Below are 11740 nucleotides of genomic sequence, written 5' to 3'. Positions count from 1 at the left end.
CTCACTAATTAAAAATAAATAAAGTATAAAATAAAAATAAATAAAAATAAAATAAAATAATGCTTATGCTGTAGAAAAATAATATTTAACTTAATGGTATACCCTACAATAAATATTAAAAAACTGCAATCAGAGCTTAACTCTATCTCAATAAAGAACTGATCTCAGATCCTATGCAGTGTGAGGTCATGCTATCTGGAGACTTTGTTGGAAGAATCAGATATTTTGCTGCACCATTTGATAAAATTTCATTTTTTTCAGAAGAAACTGCACATTTATGAAAAAAGTGAGCATTTTCATGGTGTCTCTTCCTGTAAATCTATCCATCAACCATGGCTGAGATGGAGCTCTGTGCCAGTGTACATCATTAGCGGCCTCATCCCAGTCTGGACACTGAACAGTCCACACTACTCAGCTGTGGTACACACCTGCTGCCAGAAATGCACAAGAACAGAAACATGAGAACAGAAACAGCAGAAAAAGAATAAAGCAAGAATAAGAAGCTGGGATTGGAGCCAGAAAAGTGAATGAGCAGAGAGGGGCTGGGAGAAATAAAATCTAAATTCTAAGGGACACAAGGCATAGCCCACATCTGAAATTATTGGTTCCTTCTTTTCAATCTTTCTTTTGTCTCTAAAGGGACTAAAAGGGTGGAGGGAAATGGATAGGAGGAGAGAGGATGTGTGTGCTAGAAAACTATCAATTAGACCCAGAGCTAAGAGAAAATATAATTAGCATCTAGGAGGGATTTTTGAAGAGGTAAAAACAAAGTCTACCTGGGAATAGAGCCTGCAGCAATCCTCCCATTTCCACTCCTTCTGAGATAGTAAATCTTTGAGAAAGAGCTTCAGAGTTATAGGAAGGGTAGGAGAAAAGCTCAAAGGACTGGAGTTGGTGTGGAATTGAGTACGCTGGGTCTTGAGCAGCGTGACACCTCTAGGACTATAGCCCATCAGACCTGCACTTCAGGACGATGCATCAGCTAGAGTGGTCCCCCAGCCTCCCACACATCACTAGCAAGTTCCATACACATTCAAAAAGAAGATGGGGGAAAGATTCAATAACTTTTTTGATCACAAGATTTATTGTCCTGAAGCTTGAAAAATATGGCTTGAAAAATAGGATAATTATTTAGAGTGAGATGAAGTAGCCGTGCAGAGCAGGGGCTAGAGCCAGTCAGCATAAGAGAGGATCCCAATACCTTAGAGGAAAGGAGAAAAGTACTAAATGTCTTTGAGATATACCAGGATAGGTCAAAAGATAAAAAAGACATGGGGATTTTGGATAGACTCTGTATTCACTAGACTGGTGTTAGAAATGATCCTTAGTACTTTAATAGTTTTATTAAAGTATCTGTATATGTACACATACATGTATGTACATAGATGTACATACTTTCCTATTTTCAAGGGCAAATCATGTAGAGAAAGAAAATAAGAAGTTAAAATATTAAAGTCACGCATACATTGCTTCTTCAAATTCAGATATCCCTTCACAATTTACTTTTATGTGTGCAGTTTTATAGCCTTGCACATTTGTTGTTGTTGCTCTTTATAGCAAAAAAACAAAACAAAACAATGCAGAAAACCTCATTTTAGTTTACTTAGAAAGAGAAATGGCAGAAGGAAGTTTATATTATAACAAAACTGAAAGTACCCACTTTAGCCACCTTTTTACTGCATATAGACTAAATACTTTGATGGATACAACATTGGTTTAAAGAGTATCAATATTTATATACTTTATATAAACTTTAGGGGTACAGTATTGCCATGCCTTGTCTACCACACAGGACCCTCCACATTGTATAAGACATCCCTTCCACCCTTTTCTGTCATGCCTCCATGACATTCGTTCTGTTGTCAGTGCCTTAAGGGCTTGTTTTCACTAGGCATGGCCTATTGCTCTGTTTTATCTTTACATACCACATACGGGAGATCATCAGGTATTTTGCTTTTGTCTTTCTGATTTATTTGAATTAGCATTATAATTTCTGGCTATAACTAAATGTAAGGCTTGATTATTTTCTTATAGCAGAGCTGCATTCCATTATGCACATATACCATGACTTTGTACTCATCTGCCATTGGACACTTGGGTTGTTTTCAGATATTTTCCACAGTAGAGAACACTACAATTAACATAGGTGTCTTGGTGTCTATGTGCTTTTACATTTCCTTAAGGTTTGAAATTACCTGGTGATGTTCAGGGCTTACTCCTGACTCTGTGTAAGGTGTCACTCCTAGAAGGGGTCAGGGGACCATACGGGTAAATGGGGACTGAAGTTGATCAGCCATGGGCAAGGCAAGCAAGGATCCTACCCACTGTGCTCTCTCTCCTGCTCCTCATTTGTCTTTTTGAATTAAGATTTTGTGCTTGTTGGAGAAAATTTTAGTACCACATGATTTTTCTACTTTTAAATTGTTGAAAAATATCCATAAGAGGGACTGGGCAAATACCATAACCATTGTAATTTTTTTTTCTTTTTGGGTCACACACGGTGATGCACAGGGGTTACTCCTGGCTCTGCACTCAGGAATTAATTACCTCTGGGGGTGCTCAGGGGACCATATGGGATGCTGGGAATCGAACCTGGGTCTGCCGCATACAAGGCAAACACCCTACCTGCTGTGCTATCGCTCCAGCCCCCATAACCATTGTAATATCTCTCCAGTCCCCATTTTCAAATGTTTTACCTTGACTGACTAATTTCCATCAGTTGGGCTTTTTTCTACACATTTTTTTTTCTCAATTCATAGAACATTCTCTTTGGTTTTGAATTTTTCCTAAAATAAATATTTTACAAATCGTTTTTCTTGTCATGCATTAAATTTTCTGAATTAGAGTAAATCTTAGCTATAGATAGTAATATGTTTTATAAATTCTAGAATTTTTCTGTTCTTTTTTTCTCTAAGAACATGCTTCTCTTACATCCATCAGTTTCATTGTGTGCATCTCTCTATTTTATATTCTAGACCATCTCATTTTTTTCTTGTAATATTTCATATTTTTTATTTAATGTGAATTTTATGTTTCTTGTGAATCTCCTAGCATTTAAGTATTTAATTGTAAACTTCAGAAAAATTTTATTTTAAATAGAAAAAACGGGATTAGGAAGAATCTTGAAACCAATATTAATATTCAGTTATACACACCAAGGCAGATTTTTTTTTAGATATAATAATATAACCAGGGCACCAGAAATGGAGAAATCTTCCTCAAAGACAAAGCAATATAATTATTAGGTGCAAAGCATTATATAGCAGAGTGAAAAAAGAAAAAAAGAATTTATATAGGGTTTTTAGTTTCATATGTATTTTTAATATTTCTATTACTTTTATGGCTGGAGCGATAGTACAGTGGGTAGGGCATTTGCCTTGCATGCAATTGACCTGGTTTTAATTCCTCTGTCCCTCTTAAAGAGCCCAGCAAACTACTGATAGTATCCTGCTCACAAGGTAGAGTCTGGCAAGCTACCCATGGCATATTCGATACGCCAAAAACAGTAACAACAAGTCTCGCGATGCAGATATTACTGGTGCCCGCTTGAGAAAATCGATGAACAATGCGACAACAATACTACAACAGTGCTATTCCTTTCATATACATATATATGCATGCATACGTATCTGTGAAGCACGCATTCTGTTACTGAATTATAGCCCCAGATCAGAAAGAATAATTTCTCACTGTAAACATAAACATGATAATAGCAACCATTTACTTGTTTCTCTGGCTGCATAAGATAGTTTATGTTTTAGGAGTGTGAGACAAAGGAGAGAAGTTAACTCAAGAGATGCAGATTACAGCAAGTTTTCAGATGTTTCAGTCACAGATATTTGAAAATTATAGCAAAGAAAGCAGGAGATTAAATGGATCAACCAGAGCACAACTCTAAAAGTAGGTGCAACACTCCCAGTGTAGGTAGCAAACAGAAACTCATTTGCAAATAGGTCTGGTCCTAAATTAATCTATCCTCACCTATCTATTATTTGCATATCTTATCTTTGACTCTGCTTAGTCAGGGTGTCTCTGTAGTCCCTAAAAAATTAATCTTCAAAAATAATTCCTCAACTTTTCCAATGATTTTCTCAACCTTGCTTTCCCACCCATTTTAAGATTTTTCTAGTGGACTTTTTGTTTTTTGTTTATTTTGCTTTGCTCTCTTGTTATGCCTTTCTGAGCTTCTAATTTTCAAACAGCCACAATGTGCACAAGCTTTAACTCTCGTTCTGATATGTTCTGCCAAGATTTTTCTGAACACGTGAGTCAATATTTAAAATTACCTACAGAAATTGGGCTTTAAAGATCTTAGAATACTGCATACGCAGGAGAAGTTTGCAATCTCCAAAGGCAGCAGATGTACATAAGTCATGAGCATCAACTCTAATGCCCCAGTGCAAATCTGTTCACATTGCGGTTCATTTGTAAAAAGGTTGCTATGAACTTATGTTATAAGCTCTCAGAACACAATGCTTAGCTTAATTGTCAAATTCTCATGACTGAAATGAAATCAGTATTTTAAATGTATGGATTATGCAAAAAAGGCAAGATAGATTGACCCAGTCAGGAAAGGTGTTTCAAATGAGAGAAGTTAATATTTAAACCTGGACTGTGAAAAATGCATTAAAATCTAATATCACAACTCATGTGAGGAAAAATAGCTTCCAGAATTCTAATTCCAATCCAGAATGGTGAGTATATTACATTCTATCAGAATAATTTAGCTGATATGATCTTCCATACCACTCATTCATTCATTTATTCATTCATGCAACTTCCATTCAGTAATTATTCCAAATACTCTGAAAGGCAACACGGAGTTAAAAATATAGAACTTTTGGAGTTCAAAGTCCACCTTAACCAATAACCACAAACAGATACATATAGTTATGTGGTTTATATATATATATACATATCTAGTAATCACATATTACTTATGAGACATCTTAAGAGGCTTGCCATTCTTACATTATCTATAATTTTGTGACAACCTAATAAACTTCATCTTCATGTAACCACAGTGGTTTATAGAGGTTAGCCAAATTACTCAAGGACATACATCTTTGTCAGTAGTAGAACTAAAATTTAATCCAAATTTGTCTAGCTCTGGAGTTGATCATGTCTTTAGTAGCACTGCACTGTCATTCATCAATTTGCTCAAGTAGGCACCAGTATCATCTCCATTGTGAGACTTGTTACTGTTTTGGTCATATTGAATATGCCACAGGAAGCTTGCCAGGCTCTGCTGTATGGGCAAGATACTCGCGGTAGCTTGTTGGGGTCTCCAAAAGGAGCGGAGGAATTGAACCAGGGTCGACTGTGTGCAAGGCAAACACCCTACTTGCTGTGCTATCACTCCACTCCAGTGAAATGGTATTAAATAGAATTACCATTAAGGAAAAAACAGATGTAACAATTTATTCTGTGAAATTTTAGAGTATAACCCTTAGTAAAGGAACCACTAGGGCCAGAGCTGACAGTGTTGGAAGCACCCAGATCCAAAAGGCCTCACACATGCTAGGCATGTGCTCTACCTCTTAATGCCCTATCCTTGGCCCCAATCTCAGTAAAATAGCAAACAAAGCTACGAGAGGACAGGACCTGAGAGTCAGGCTGACCAGCCAGTGTCAAACTCCTAGGAGACATCATCTTCCAGACTATAGCTTCCAGAGAGCAAACGCTGCATCTACCAAAACGAACAAATGCCTGACCCATGTCAATGAGAGCAGTTGACCTTAAACAAACCAAAAAAAAAAAAAAAAGCAGCTTACCTTGTATAAGGCTGATCTTGGTTCAATCCCCTGTACCTCTGTACCTCGTGGTCTACAAAGCACCATCAGGAGGTGGGACTTTCCCCTCCGAGATTTAGAATAGGGGTCGGCGATGTAATAAAATGAAAGAGCACACAGTTGCCAAATAAGGCTTTGGATTTAATACCTGGCACCCCCCTCAAGAAATAGCAAGTGGGACCAGAGAAATAGTTTGCCTTTAGTAGACATGAAATTGCAACAACACAAAAATATTCAAGGAATTGAATCAGCATGACAAATTAAGTCACTCACATTGATGTTGTGAGAGTCTAATAGTGTTTAACAAGTATTTAACATCATTCTTCAAGAGACCATAGTTTTGCTGAAGGAAGATGATCACCCTGTACATGGTTCAATTAAAGAACAGCAATTCTCTTATATTGTGAGATATTTTCCAAGTGGCAATTAGAATGAAGGACTCTTTTTAATATTCTTTCTACTTTTTTTAAAAAAAAAATGGTACCTGGTCTGCTTCTTTATAGAATCTAATAGAAAAGTCAACCAGAAAGATCTCTGGTCATTATTTCCTGATACCTTAGATCAGGGTTAATATAGGATAACTGAATTTGCCTATATTAAATTGAAAGAACCTAGAGTGATTTACATTTGAATCTTTTTCCAATCTAAATTCCAGACAGGCACTAAGACTTCCTCTTATTCTCTTCAAGGAGTTCTGTGGCACAGTATAGCAAAAAATGCAGAGACTAAGTTTAGAATTAAAATGAATTTAAGTTTAAGATTTATGTTTATGGTGGCGTTTTTCTTTATGAGCTGAAGCCCAGACCAGCAAATGTACAGTATTTTGCAATAAAATATTTTAATGTTAATTTCATTCTCAATATATAAAGTCTCTTACATATTGAGAGCCTCCACAATAGTCTCAAACAATGCATTTCCAAGTTTAATGTGCTTTTAAATTATCTTAAGATCTTAAAAAAAAACACTGCATCTGATTCAGTAATTGGGAATAAGAGACCTGAGTGTCTACATTTCTATACATTGCTCAGATGGTTTCCCTCAACTGATGAAAGGGGCTAATTTAACTAGCAAGTCTTGAAGATATTGGAACATGTTTTGTTGAAATGACACAGTCTTGAAGTGTGGGTTGTACTGTATTTCCTTTTTGTCATCTTTATCTTTTGGGGATCTATATGAGGCCAATTTAAAGGAATAGAGTCAATGGAATAGAGGTAATTGAATAGATGAATAGATGCTTGATACAGATTTAGTATGTAGTTTTATTATGACAAATTACATTATGTGATCATAATGACTGAGATATCCCACACTCTATCCAAGAAGGAGCAGAGCTGAAGGTACAAATCCCTATCTGAGAATAAAAGATTGTTGTCTGAACTAAACCAAGGCCATGAGAAAAGGATTTTGCCTTTCTCCACTCCTCAAATCCAAATTCTAACCCTATATGGAGATGCCTTACAGACATGGCTAGAAGTAATTTTTAATCTGGCTACCCCTGTTTAGTCAATATAGGAAAAAAAGTACAAAGTATATAACATATAGAAAATAGAAAGATTTAGTGACAGTGGAAGTGTTTAAAAATAGATTTTATTTTAATTCAGGGTACAGTCAAGAGAAGCAACACTCAGTAAGAAATTCTCAGTTATTAGTGTTTAACCACTAACTGTGCTAAGGACTAGTCTTCCTTCTATTCCGTTGATCACAAATATTTCATAATGCACACATATAATAAAATACTAAGAAACCTACATAAATGGATAAAATATAAGTCTTTAAAATATTTTCAATTTAAACTCTCTATTGCATTCATATAATAGCTTCAAGTGTGAATCTGAAATTTATGTAACTATTCTGTTCGGGCCACCCCCAAATTGTGGCCGCTACTTTGAGAAGCGTGATTATAATAGTGAATACTTGGTAGGATACTAAATGCGCTAAATGCACTAAATGCACAACTAAATGAGCTCACTACAGGACTGCTTATGGTGGGTTACAAAGCTTGTAAACCAGAAAATCAAAATCCTATTGAGTACTCAATGATAATCTGTTTTCTTCTCTTATAGGTAAGCCGTGAGACATTTGTATCCTCTGAATTTCCTTGCAATCTGTATTCTTCCAATTTTTTCCTTGTGTTCCTTTGTTTTAAAAATGCTCAAAGATTGAGCTCTAATTGCTGGAGTATATGCATCATGTGTACAAAGTCACAGTTCTCATCCCTGGTATCAAATGATCCTTTAAGCATTACAGGTATAAACCTGTAGTCACCAGTATTGATGAATCTGACAAACATTGTTATCTCTGGCCTGAACATCAGTCAGGCAGCAGTAACTGAATTTCACTAGAAATAGCTCTGGGCCCAGAGAACTTCTAGGCATATCCTCAAAATTTCATCTAAAATGCCTCTATGTTATAAGGAATGTGATCTTTCTGTGGAGGTGACCAATGCAAGGAAAGAGCCTTGAATTTAACAAGTTCTGACATATGTGAAGAACTGTCTGATGGTGACTGGGTTAGAAATTTGGGTGTTTTGTTTTGAGGTTTTTTTGTTGTTCTTTTTCTACTTCAGATAAATGTACTAAAGGTACATGGGAACAGGAATGTAATGAGTTCAACAAATCTATGAGGTTCAATAATACTGTTACAATAAGAAAGTCACAATGGAATACTATGCAGCTGTTAGGAGAGATGAAGTAACAGAATTTGATTATAAGTGGATAGATATGGAGAGTATCATCCTAAGTGAAATAAGTCAGAAAAAGAGGGACAGATAAAAAAGAACTGCATTCATTTGTGGAATATAGAATAACATAACATGAGACTACCACCAAAGGACTGTAGAAACAAGAGCCAAAAAGATTGCTCCACAGTTGGAAGCCTGCCTCATGAGCTCGGGGAGAAGGCAGCTGGAATAGAGAAGGGATCACTAAGAAAATGATGGTTGGAGGGATTGGTTGGGATGGTGGATGTGTGCTGAAACTAGATAAAGGACCAAACATGATAACCTCTCAGCATCTGTATTGCAAACCATAATGCTCAAAAGGAGAGAGAGAGTGAGTATGGGGGAAATTGCCTGCCAGGAAGGCAGTGTGAGGGTGGGAACGGGGCAGTTTACTGATACTGGAAAGATTGGTGGTGGGGAACCTGTACTGATGCAGGCATGAGTGTTTGGTCATTCTGTGATTGTAACTCAAACATGAAAGAGTGTAAATGCATCTCATCATGATTCAATAAAAAATATAGCACTGTAGCACTGTCATCCCATTGTTCATCGATTTGCTCGAGCGGGCACCAGAAACATCTCCATTGTGAGACTTGTTGTTACTGTTTTTGGCATATCGAATATGCCATGGGTAGCTTGCCAGGCTCTGCTGAGCAGGCGGGATACTCTTGGTAGCTTTCCGGGCTCTCCGAGGTGGGGGAGGAATCAAACCCAGGTTGGCCGCGTGCAAGGCAAACACCCTACCCACTGTGCTATAGCTCAAGTCCACAATAAAAAAAATAAATTAATTAATTAAAAAATAAGGAGAAATTTTAAAAAAGAAAGAAAGCAAATATGTGACAGGCCAGAGCAATAGTACAGTGGGTAGTGTGCTTGCCTTGTTTGTGGCCAACCAGAGTTCAATCCTCAGCATCCATATGGTCACCCAAGCACTGCCAGGAGTAATTTCTGAATGCAGATCCAAGGGTAACGTCTGAGCATTGCCAGGTGCGCCCCTCAAAAAACAAAAAAAATAACCAGTGCCTTGCATATCCTTGATATCAACCCCTTATTGGATAGGTATTGGGTAAATATTCTTTCCCATTCTGTAGACTGTCTTAGTCACTGTTTCTTTTGAGGTGCGGAAGATTCTTAGTTTAAGATAGTCCCATTTGTTTATCTCTGTTTTCATTTGCTTGGCCAGTGGCATGTCATCTTTGAAGATACTGTTAGCTTCAATATTGTGGAGGGTTTTACCAACCTTGTCTTTAATGTACCTTAAGGATTCTGGTCTAATGTTGAGTCTTTAATCCATTTTGATCCGAATTTTGTAAGGGGTGATAGATGGCGATCTGAGCCCATTTGTTTTGCATGTAACCGTCCAGTTTTGACAGAACAATTTGTTAAACATGTTTTCCTTGCTCCACTTCACATTTATTGCTCCCTTATCAAAGATTAGATGATCATATATTTGGGGGGGGGGGGTTCAGAATATTCAACCCTGTCCCATTGGTCTGCAACTCTGCCTTTGTTCCAGTACCATGCTGTTTTAATTACTACCACTTTGTAGTAGAGTTTGAAGTTGGGGAGGTTGATTCCTCCCATTTTCTTTTCCCCAAGAATTGCTTTAGCTATTCATGGGGGCTTATTGTTCCATATGAATTTCAGGAGTGTTTGCTCTATTTCTTTGAATAATGTCTTGGGGTATCCTTATAGGGATCACATTGAATTTGTACAATGCTTTGGTGAGTATTGTCATTTTGACAATGTTAATTCTTCCAATCCAAGAGCAGGGGATATCTTTCCATTTCCTCATGTCCTCTTTTATTTCCTGAAGTAGCATTTTGTAGTTTTCTTTGTACAAATCCCTTACCTCCTTGGTTAAGCTGATTCCAAGGTACTTGATATTTTGAGGCACAATTGTGAAGGTGATTGCTTTTATCATGTCAATTTCTTCTCTCTCATTATTTGCGTATCGGAAGGCCACGGACTTTTGGGCATTGATTTTATAGTCTGCAACTTTATTATAAAAGTCTATTGTTTCTAGAAGTTTTTTTGTAGAGAATTTAGGATTCTCTAAGTATAGTATCATATCATCTGCAAATAGTGAGAGCTTGATTTCTTCCTTTCCTATCTGAATTCCCTTAATATATATTTCTTGCCTAACCACTACTGTGAGTACTTCCAGTATTATATTGAGCAGAAGTGGAGAGAGTGGGCATACTTGTCTCCTCCCTGATCTTACAGGGAAGGCTTAGTTTTTTATCCATTAAGAATGATGCTTGCCATAGGCTTGTGATAAATGGCTTCGACTATATTGAGGAAAGTCCCTTCTATACCCATTTTGGCTAGAGTTTTCATCATAAATGGGTTCTGGATCTTGTCAAATGCTTTCTCTGAATCTATTGATATGATTATATGATTTTTATCTTTTCTTTTCTTGATATGATGGATTATGTTGATTAATTTCCTGATGTTAAACCATCCTTACATCCCCAGGATGAATCTCATTTCGTCGTGGTGTATGATCTTTTTGAAAACAGCCAGCCCCATCAAAAAACAGTGTGATGAAATGAACAGAAACTTTCTCAAAGAAGAAATTCAAAGAGCTAAGAGGCACATTAGAAAATGCTCTACATCACTAATCATCAGGGACATGCAAATTAAAACAACAATGAGATATCATCTCATACCACAGAGACTGGCCCACATTCAAAAGAACAAAAGCAGCTGGTATTGACGAGGATGTGGGGAGAAAGGGACTCTCCTTCATTGCTGGTGGAAATGCTGACTGGTTTAGCCCTTTTGGAAAACAATATGGACGATTCTCAAAAAGTAGAAATTGAGCTCCCATTTGACCCAGCAATACTACACCTGGAAATATATCCCGGAGAGGCAAAAATATGTCATAGTAGAAATGACATCTATGTCATTTATAGTAGATATCATAGTAGAAATGACATCTGCATTTGTGTGTTCATTGCTGCACTGTTTACAATAGCCAGAATCTGGAAAAAAATATGGAGTGCACAAAAACAGATGACTGGTTAAAGAAACTCTGGTACATCTACACAGTGGAATACTATGCAGCTGTTAGAAAAGATGAAGTCATGAAATTTGCATATAAGTCCATCAACATGGAAAGTATCACGTTGAATAAAATGAGTCAGAAAGAGAGAAACAGACATAGGAGGATCACACTCATCTGTGGAATATAAAGTAGCAGAATGGGAGACTAACATGCAAGAGT

This window comes from Sorex araneus, chromosome 6 (assembly GCF_027595985.1).
Source record: "Sorex araneus isolate mSorAra2 chromosome 6, mSorAra2.pri, whole genome shotgun sequence".
Taxonomy (NCBI): domain Eukaryota; kingdom Metazoa; phylum Chordata; class Mammalia; order Eulipotyphla; family Soricidae; genus Sorex; species Sorex araneus.
Note: the sequence above shows the minus strand (reverse complement) of the source record.